The sequence below is a fragment of the Nestor notabilis genome, unplaced genomic scaffold (genome assembly GCF_000696875.1).
Source record: "Nestor notabilis isolate BGI_N333 unplaced genomic scaffold, ASM69687v1 scaffold10546, whole genome shotgun sequence".
NCBI lineage: Eukaryota > Metazoa > Chordata > Aves > Psittaciformes > Psittacidae > Nestor > Nestor notabilis.
Genome location: NW_009931522.1, coordinates 33,999 through 44,735, shown reverse-complemented (window position 1 = coordinate 44,735; position 10,737 = coordinate 33,999).

Below are 10,737 nucleotides of genomic sequence, written 5' to 3'. Positions count from 1 at the left end.
GGCTGCCCCGCCGCCATACGGGCAGCCTTGCAAAATACTGCCTGAAAGGAGGGTGGAGAGGAGGTGTTTGGGCTCTGCTCCGAGTGACAGGACGCGGGGAAACGGCCTCGAGCTGCGCCAGGGGAGGTTTGGGTTGGGCATTAGGAAAGATGTCTTCACCACAGAGGCATTGAACAGGGTGCCCAGGGCAGGGTGGAATCACCGTCTCTGGAAGTGTTCCAAAACCACGTAGACAAGACCCTCGGTGACACGGCTTAGTGGTGGGCTTGGCACGGGTGGGGTGGCGGTTGGAGCTGGTGATCTTAAAAGTCTTTTCCAACCCGGTTGGTTCTGTGATTCTATGATCTCACTCTGGAGCACCAGCCTCGGAAGGGGCGGACTGCCTGCCGGGCAGTGTGCTCTGGGGAGGGAGACTCAAAGCCCGGTGCTGTGCCGGCTGCTGGCTGGCTTTTGTGGGGGTAATTAGGTGTGCAGAGGCTCACCCTGCTCTGAGCAGCCGCGTTGGAGACACACTGTTTGGCTAAGGTTAAATGGGGTTGTAAATAAGTTACCCAAAATGTGCTGTGAGTCATAGAGTCACAGAATGGTTAGGGTTGGAAGGGACCTTTAGGTCAGCCTCCTTGAGACCAGAAAACTAAACCCGTTAGGGATGGTGACTGAGGAGGCAGTGACAGCGATGTGGTTGGTTATATGTCTGCAAGAGTTACAACTACACTGGGGAAACTGGTGTGGTGTGGAAATTATCCCCCATTTCAAACGGTGGGCAGGAGGAAAGGCTTGCACAAGGCAGCAGCCTCGTCAGAGGGAAGTGGAACAGATACTAACCTACCACCTCTGCCTCGTAAACTACTGAGAAGAGCCAGATGGCCCAGAGCATGTGTAATAGATTATTTCCAGGGTTTATCAAATTCTAACTGGAGTGCTTAATATTCAAAAGAGAGACGTAGCATTTAATTTTTATGATTCAGTGTTTAAGAAAAGGACTTTTGAGAGTGGGAAGAGGCATAAAGGTGGGGAGAGCAAAAGAAAAATAAAAAGTGCACTCATTAAACAGGCAGCTGTCTTACTTGTGTGAAGAAATTCGGTTCAGTAGTTATGAATGCTCTCCAAAAGTCATTCACACAAAGGCCTACAACTGAAATAGTTTTTCTTGCCCACTTCCCAGGCTTCCAAAGGAGTAAGACAGCAATGAAGATTGGCCTCTGTGGCAGTTTAGCCTGATTCCAGGCTGCTATGATCATCTTTTCCTCTTTCTCTCAGTCACATATTCAACTTCCCCCCTTTCCAGCAGCACTAGTCCTGCAGCAGGGCAGTTTGCTGGCTAAAGATGTTGATCTGGCTGAAAGCTGCTGTGAATGTTCTGTGTAGGTTTTCAGCTGTACCAGTTGCCTGACTGACTTGGCGCGCTGCATAGCTGCACAAACACCTACACCAGCTCAGGGAGGGGAAGAGGAAGGCAACACTGGTGCTGCAGGGGAGGCGTTTGCAAGAAAGAGCAGCTTCAGCTGCTGTGAAATTTCACTCGACCAGAGAAGCCAAAAGTTACAGCTCAAGTCAAACCAATCCTCCACACCACCAAGCGTGGCCTCGGCCCCCACTGCCTGTCTGCCTGCACGAGATGTACTGGTACCTGTGTAAAGCCACTCAGCTCAATTCAACTCATTAGTCCAACAGGAAAAAATCACCTGCTGAAAAAGAAGGAATAGTTTTCCGCTGGCTCAGCAGCTGTAGCAGCTTAGTAAAGAGATGAATCCTGGTACAGGGGCAGAGGAGGAAGAGGAGGCAGGTAAAGAAGAAATGGACTGCATGTGTTGCCCTTTTAAGACATAGCAGCAACTTAGCTTTTAGACTTATCACAGCCTAACCTAACAGCTGTGTCTTCAGCTGAAGAAGACAGGATGACCTTCAGTCTTTATGCTGGAAAGAGAGTTGTGACATGGAACAATAATCAATCTGTCTTTTCTCAGAACTTAAGAAAAAAAATTAATGAAAAGGACTGGGTAAAGGCTGTTACCATTGGCAGTTTTCCATTACTATATGATGGATTATTGCCAGCTCTTCCACTTTTGTTTTAGTCTTCAGTGTTTTCCTTAATCTGATTACCTGAGAATCCCTGTTGTCTGCTTTTAAGACTCCAGCTGTAAAGACAAGCTTGATGACAGGAACTCAAAGGCTCAAAAGATGACAAAAGCAGTAGACAAAGTGAATACCAAGTCTATTATTGCTGTGGTTATGTCTCCTAAAATTTGCTGCACTGCTGGCAGTACCCCCATCGCTCATTGTAGCCACAGCAGCGCAGATACGTAAAACTTACTGGTGAATTCTGACTCTGCTTACCAAGTTGCATTAAAAATGTATTGACCCAGAAATTCACTGCAGACAGCAGTGCAGGCAGACATACTGTAGCTTCTGATCTTACTAGCTACCTGAGTTTCTGCAAGTAGAGCTTTATTCCTGAAATTATCTCTATGTACTTTTAAACATGTGAGTGACTCCACTGAAGACAATGTGACTGCTCACCTTGCTAAAATGCATATAAAGATCTGCATTGTCAGGGCCTGGCAGTGTGGAAGCAGTTAGTTTCAGTTATGTGGTAAGAGCCAATTTATGTTGTTTACTGACACAAAAATGAAGAGGTTGATACATGTTACATTCTTCATTCTGCACACTGCTTTGTATACGTAGCCCTTGTGTTTGCACAAGGCTCAGAGACTTCAGAGCGGTTTGTTTGCATACAGAGAAAAGTATGTGAACAGCTGCCTCACAAGGAGGAAAGAAAATAAAACATCAGGGAAAAAAATCCCAGTTCGAAAGGAAAAACCTCAGAAATTCTACTTTCATCTGCAGTACTAGTACATATAATGTATCAAGCTAACAATGAATCAGAGTTGCAACACAGCAAGGATAGCCATGGAAATGTGGAAATATACATTGTAAGTACAAATAATTTGAAAATAAAGTTATAAAGTAGTTTGCTGATCCAATCCTGTTCAAAGCATGCAGATTCCAGTCCTCCGACTGGTTCCATTTCCTATATATTTTCCTTAACTTTTATAATCTGGGAGACCCATTGGTTCTCTGTATCTATGGAATTTCTCTCATGTTTGAAGCTAACTACATGCATAAGCTATGTGTCAGTCATTTTTGTATCCTAAGCTATGTTTTGCAAATAGGCAGAAATGCTTTATTCTGCGTATCACTTATAAGTAATAATTGAAATATTTACCACCCGTGTTTAATGATATCAGCATCTTAGCTAACAGGATACCATGGCACAGCATTAAAATATCCTGAAATGTAATCTCATAATCTTACCTTTTCCTTTTCCTCAGGAGAGGCTCAGCTCAGTGATGTTGCATTGAATTCCAGTCTAACTCAGATTTCCAAGTTATGGATGGTTTTCAGTAGGCAGGATATCATACATAGGTGGTGAATACATAGGTCCTCCAGGATTCTTCTTTGTAGCTTGCCAGGTGTCAAATGTCACATCATTTCATGCTTCTTCTGATCCACAGTCTTGCTTTGTGTGGCCAGTATCAGTTGTGCAGTGCAGGCTTGGCTGAGTGGCAGCTCCTTTCTACTGTTATTGTCTCAGTTCCCGTTGACACTCATATCTGATCTCTGACTTTTCAATAAATAGGAATAAAAATTCTTTCAGAATCCAGAGCTGGTTTTACATTTGATTGTGGGAAATTCTTTCTCCAGTGAGGTTTGGACAGTTTTTTTCTAGTTGCCTGTAAACCATGCTATAATAAAATAATTGGTTTCATGCTTTGTGAAAATTTCATAAGGCTGTTCCATGGAGCTGCACTGTTCTTCAGAAAGCGCAGAGGCACCGCTCACTGGGTGGTTCTCTCTTCTTTCCCTTTTTCTTGCTTGCTATACCTAAACTTTAGTCTTCCTAATCTTGCACCCATTGCCATTATTTCTGAATGCTCCTCATTCTTTCTGCTGCTCGTTCAGTCTCTCACCATTTCTGTTAAGTCTTTCAACTCCTTTTCCTTCTGTTTCTGTTCTCCCTCTGCTCTTCCTTCTTTCTTTCTAGCACTTTTCACAAGCAAGCCTTTGATAAGGGTTATCTCCTGATTTGTTATTATGAGTTATCCTGCTCCTTAACAATTTAAAATAAGACTGTTGAGGAAAACAGTGCTTGATGACCTTGTTTGGTAGGCTTATGTTTAGGCTTCCCGATGAAGTTAGATAACTAATGACAATTCCTAGTCTAGCTGATATCATTCAATGAAACTGTGAAAGAACATCAGCTTTGTCTGAACACATTGACTTTATTTGAAATCTTTGTCTTGTTGGGAAAGTTCTTAGAGGCTGTACTCAGTGTATGCGCTGAAAAGGGCACTGCTTTGTATTGTGACTTGGAAGATTAGAAGATGGCCCTTAAGTCATTGCCTGAGTAAGTCTATAGCAGCTTTTTGGAATTCCTTCATCTTTTTTCACATCTTTGGTCTAGTTTTCAAGGTATATAGCTCTTGTCTGTGGTTGGGTCAGAACTTTGTATTTTATAATGATGAAGGATCTGATTAATCAGCTAGGGACAAGGTTACTTGGTGGACATACACCACATAGAGCAAGAACTCAAAATACAAACCTCACCAGAGCAAACCAATAGTACTTTTATTGGTAGTCAATGAATTTTCACTAGCACAAGTTTTTTGTGTGGGAAGAATATGATATGACTTCTCTGCTAATCTTGTTTCATTTGAAGGACCTACTAAAAATTTTCCACAAATGATTTAGCCTCAAAGCACCTTACCAGTAAATCTAGAGCGAAAGACACTTCAGCGTTTTAAACCTCATTACCCAGTCCTGGGCTCTTGTATTTCAGTGTCATTCTTCACACTTCAGTCTGTTCTTCTCGCAGGAGCTTTTGTCTCTGTGTTTTCTTGTTGACAGCCATCTGTGAGCTAGCCATCATCCTTTGGTTCTGTGTCTTATGCCAATACTGGGAGGGCATGCAACATGAACCTGCTCTTGCTGACCTCGCTGTGTTCCTAGAGAGCATTCTGTCAGATGAGCAGATGTAAGTGTGATGGTAGCAAACACAGCCCCCTGCCTTGTAAGGCAGGCTTTGGAAATGAAAATGTTTCCACATGTATTTGTTATTTCAGAATTATTTTCTGACAGTTCCCTCTATTCTTCTCCTGACTTATATTTGTCAGCAATCTCCCAGGCAGTTACCTGTTGTCATTAAACATGTACTCCAACAATATCACCATCTCTTTCCAAATATGATAATCTATCATGTTTTACTCTCCGGTAATTTCATTTTTCCAATCACTTTTTAACTTCTGGAGATGAAGTGTTTCTTTTTCCTGCCTTTGGGACCTCGACTGTAACATGATTATCTAAATTATCTAAAGTTGCAGCTCAGCACAAAAGGATGTGATAATGGAAAAAGATAACCTCCTGCTCCCTCACCTGCAGTAGCTGAAAACAGTTGTGCTTCCTCTACTGTAAGAAGTGCAAGCTAATCCAGGATATGTAAAGACCACTTGCCATGGCAAAAACCTGCAGGTATCTCTTGTGGTGCTGAAATGACTAAATGGAACTTAGTAAATCTGGAACACTTGCTGCTCCAACATGTAGTATTTGTATGCTGAGACAATAAGCAACCTTTCTTTTCCTAATTCAGTAGTTATTTCAACTACTTTGTCTGTAAATTTTGACATTTGTCTGTAAAACATTTTAAGATGTCTGAAGTAGAATAAGAAATAAGGTGACATATAAACTCATTTAGCAGAAAAATAGCCATTTGTTTCTTTAATAATAGATACCACATGTCCCTGTGTGGTTCATATTCACAAGTTGCTGAAGGAGACAGAGTAGAGAAAAATAAATATCAATAGCAATGTATATATGAAGGCCCAGTTAAGCCATTACAAGATTAATGCCAAATAACAATATTGTATAAATGGTTCAGTTAAAGATTCACATTAGATTATAGTAATAGATTGCACATGTAGATCATCAGACAAGAAAGAGATCCGCAAACTACATTGTTTTGAATCTGTAATACCTGCACTTGAGTCAGAGGAAATAATCCAGATTTTCCTTACCCTTTTTTCAGTCAGAACCTGAGTTAAATGAACAGAACACATGTAAATATGACAGTGAATGTGCTAGGAAATATGCATTCAGATCAACATGAAATGACAACTGTCTTGAAGAGTTTTCTGGCATTATCTCATTTATTGACATGAAATTTAAAGATACAATAAGCATTATCATGGGGAAGAAAATCTTACAGTTCGCCCTTACTGAAGTGAATAAAAACTGTGATGGACAATATACTAGTTATTAATATTGTTATTTCCAGAAGGTTATTTCCTTAGCAGCTGAAGTAAAGTAATATTAGGAAATATGAGGCAGGTATGTTCTTTCCCAGAATAGGATGCAAGGTTTATGCCACACAAGAGGGAAAATAGTTTTCTCTGTTATTTGCCTTAACTTTCACCTTCACAGTGTTCTAATGTGCACTCAAGCACCAGAGCATGAGCTCTGAAACAGGTATTGGAGGAGCTGCTGCTTTCTGACCTGCTAGCACTAACTCGTATTTTAAGCCTTTGATAAAACTACTTGGAGGGATTTTCTGCATCTTCTTGCTGCTCCACACAAAGCAGTAATGAGGAGACTGACACTATGTTTAATGGTGGGCAGCAGTACTGAAAGCATGTTCAATCCTCTTGGCAGTGTTTTGTTATCCTAGTGCTACAAGAGGTACTTGATCTCATGAGCCAGGCCAAGAGAAGACAGTAATGGCTGCAGTGACTCTGAGTAGACAGGGTAGGAGGCATCTGATCTCTGCAGAGTTTTACAAATCTTACGCTAAGGATCAAACTGGGGTGAAGTGTGAGTGGAGTACACAGTAGGAAACTCATCATGTAGTGAAAGATGAGAGATGCATGGCATATATTTCACTGTGAGTGCCCAAAGACTTAAAATAGTTGTGCTGTAGGCTTAAAGTCTTCTGCTATAGGGATTAAGCAAGGGAGAAACCACAGGTTGGCACAAACAGTGGCTGAATGATGCTTTGGGAGATAAAAGTTTCTCAACACTGAAGGCAGCTAAGAACAGAGGCCAGTATTGTGCTCAAAAAGATATATGCTAACAGATAAATGAACCAAAAAAGATATGATAATATAATTAGTGAGTAGAGCTGTATTTACAGAGGACCTCAGCTGTTTGTTGCTCTGACACTGGTCTGACTGGCCCAGCCTGTCCCCTGGTGTCGTGGTCCCTTCCAGGCCAAGCCCAGGGTAAAAAATACCCAAATTAACCAAAACAAAAATTTCTGGTTGCATATATTTATTTTCACCAAAATAATTACACATTGTTGTATTATGCAATTGAGTATCTTCAGTGAGATTGGAGTATGTGTTCATCTGAAAATCTTCATTTGCCATAAAGAGAACTTTTTTTCCTATAAATAGTATAAAAAAGTTATATCTGAAACACATTTGTCACTCTTTTGAGTCAAAAAATAAATTCAGATAGACCAAAGACAACATAGAACATAAAGCACCTTCCTCCAATGCATTTAAGCAAATGGGTTTTTTTCTTCTGAGATAGAACAGTGACACCAGGGTGTTCACTCTGTCTTCTGCACATAGCTATTAGAAGTTTTACATCTCTGTGTGAGCTCTTTATGCATAAAAATAATTTTATTGTTAAAATTGCTATTTGTTTGCTATAATATACAATTGTCAAGGCCCATGTTTGTCATAAAGTAAATTCGTAGTGGGATAAATAAATACTTAAAGTCACTCCTATTCCAGAGACAGCAGCTATAAAGAAAAAAAAAACAACCAAAAAACAAAACCAAAAAGACAAACCAAAATTAGTTTCTTAGTGTCACTTCTTGCTTAGTGTTAGAACAGTGTGAGAATGATAGAATCCAAGTAAGAATTTAGTTCTCATACCCTTGAGGACAATCCTTCAGGGTGACCATGGAATACTAAGGTCCAAACTATAGAGGAAAGATAAGTAGAAGGTGTTAGTGGTGGAATAATTACAACAAATTGCAGAAAGTTTAGGATAAAAAACCACTATAAAAAATGAACATGTTAGTCTAGATTTCAAACCTATGGACTAGAATTCCAGTTGGAATAAGAAAAATATATTTTCTGTATCACTGACTTCTGAGCCAAGGCTCTGAGGGAGGTCAAAGAGGCTGTGCAGGCAGAGGCCAGGGCAGTAATGCGAGGCAGGGGCTGCCCTATGGTAAAGTGACTGTCATGTCAGAGCGTGTGGCCAAGGTGACTATTTCAGATAGTCAATGACTCCCCACAGAGCAGCTGGCACAAGGGCTGGTGAGGATTAAAAACATCCCCTGACTTGACTAAGTAGCATATAAGGCCTGGTTCAAAATGCCACTGTCAAAACATTGTGCACAGTAGCTACTGTAATACATCCAGATTTGTACAGGAGTAACAAATGTGTGGACAATTGCACATAATGTCTAGAAAGGAGCTCCCTAAAAATGAGGTGGTGGGTTATTTTAAAGAAAGAAGCCGAAGATGAAACATCTATTAGGAGATGCAACAGAAATCTGTTCAGTCACAAGTGGCACAGACAGGCTGGTCGGAGCAGATTGTTCATGTTGTGTTTTTTCCAATACAAGAATTAGGGACATCAAAAGATCTAGGAAGTGGCAGCTGAAAACAACCTAAGGGAGGATATTTTCAGGGAACATTTAGTTAAGCTGTGACACATTGTTAAAGAACTGTTGTATGGCCTCCAGCGGAGGTCAGGTGTATCTGTTGAAGAGAAATCCATTGATTGTTACCAAACACAAAGACTTATAGACCAGGAAGTTTCTAAGCTTATAACTGTTGAAGGCTTGGAGAGGATGTGACTTTTCTCTCTGCATATCTGCACACACTTTTATATCCCACAATATTTATATCCCACACAATATTTATATCCCACAGTATCAAGCAGAACAGAAGTGTGGTAAATGGAGTTTTAATAAAGTAAGCACTATACCGGGCATTTCTTCCCTGAATAATTCCTAGTCATGACTGCACAGCAAAACTGAGTCCTTTTTGCCCTGGACATTACAAGAGATAACCAAGAGATAGCTGCTGTTCTGAAGTGTCTGTAGTGTAAATGCAAAGGCACAGCACTGGAGACAAAATAATATAATCCTTATTTTATACGCAGGAAAGAAAAATTAGATGTCAAGACTGCACTAAAACAGAACCCACACCTCTAAACTCTATAGCTAGTGCTTTACCTGCAAGACAATCTTTCCTGTCCTGCACCACTGCAAAATACTTATTAACATCACCTGATGTGCGCGGGGTTATTTCACTCTCTCCCACAGATGCAGATAACTTTTAAAAATGCAAGCTGGTGGAGAATCACATTCTTCTTGTGCAACAAATGAACTGTCACATTTTCCTTTTCTCTTTTTTGTTTTTTTTTTAAAATCATGGAAGAATGTGCTTATCAGTTTCCCATGTACTGCAGCCTGTCTGCACAGAGAAGAGTCATCAGGTGCTGTAATAAAGAAGAAAGAACATCCCTAAGATATTTTTATCTGTGGGCTGGAAAACATAAATCACTTTTTTCAGCCGCTAGCTGTTAATTCTTATTCATCCTTCTGGATTTTCAGCTCATGCTGAATGTTAATTTTGTCTGCTCTGTGAACTGATCTATGGACAGTTGTCCAAATTCTGGAACATTTCAGGGCATGGCCGGGCACAGGCAAAAAGGAGTAAGAAGCTAGAAGTCCTAGAGCAGCTATTCAGTTCGCATGCAACTAAATTTCCCTGCTGCATAGTATTGGTCTTCAGATCTGCTGCCCTGGCTTCATGTATAGTGATCCTTAACCCAAACCTGTCATAATAATCTGGGTACATTTAAGCACTGTAAATAATATGCCTTGTCTCACCTGCATCACTTTGAGAGAACTGGGTTACATGGACATTTAGAGTGCCGAAACATTGTCGCTCTTTGAATCTCCATGCGGTTATTGTAAAGGGTCTTGAGGTAAGGGTAGGGAATGGCTTTAGAGGAGAGTGGGGTTTTTTTCGGGCTAGATCTACCCTACAAGTTGATGACATGTATTAATGTTAACAAATTCCCTGACAGTCCCCAGGTTCCCAGCAGGTGCATGCAAACAGATGCCACATGTATCTGGACATCACACACAATCATTCTGCCTGATGTTCCCAGGGCGTCCACAGATCTGCTTACAGTATCCTGCCCTGGGGAGCTGCTCAGCTGATTTGTCATTCAAGCAGTACAGTAGATCACTGTCCTAAGAGAGCAGCAGACTGCACTCTTCTACCACCTGAATCAATAGAGGTGACTAGCCTGGGACTGGAGTTTCAAAGACAAAATCTGGAACAAGGAGAAGAACTGTCACAGATAAAGGTTTCAATGGAGTGAAGGAAATAGGAAGACAGAAGGGTAACCTCTTCCTTTTCCTTTTGCAGTCTTTTCTGCAATTACACAGCAACATTTTAATGTAAGGAGAAAGAGGCACATGCGTAGAAGGAATGTTTATCCTCCTGAGACCTCTTCTCTATGTGAATTCCCATCCAGTCCTCAGTCTTAACCTACCTCTTCCTTATTGCAGGACTGGCAATCTTTCAACAAAGGAGGGAAAGGTTGTATTTTTCTTTCCCCAGTTAGCTATTAAGAGTGCCAATGGAAACTTGGCGGGAAGCTGAAGATGCTGCTTCTGCCTGTGGCAGGAGGGCTCAGTTCCTGCTG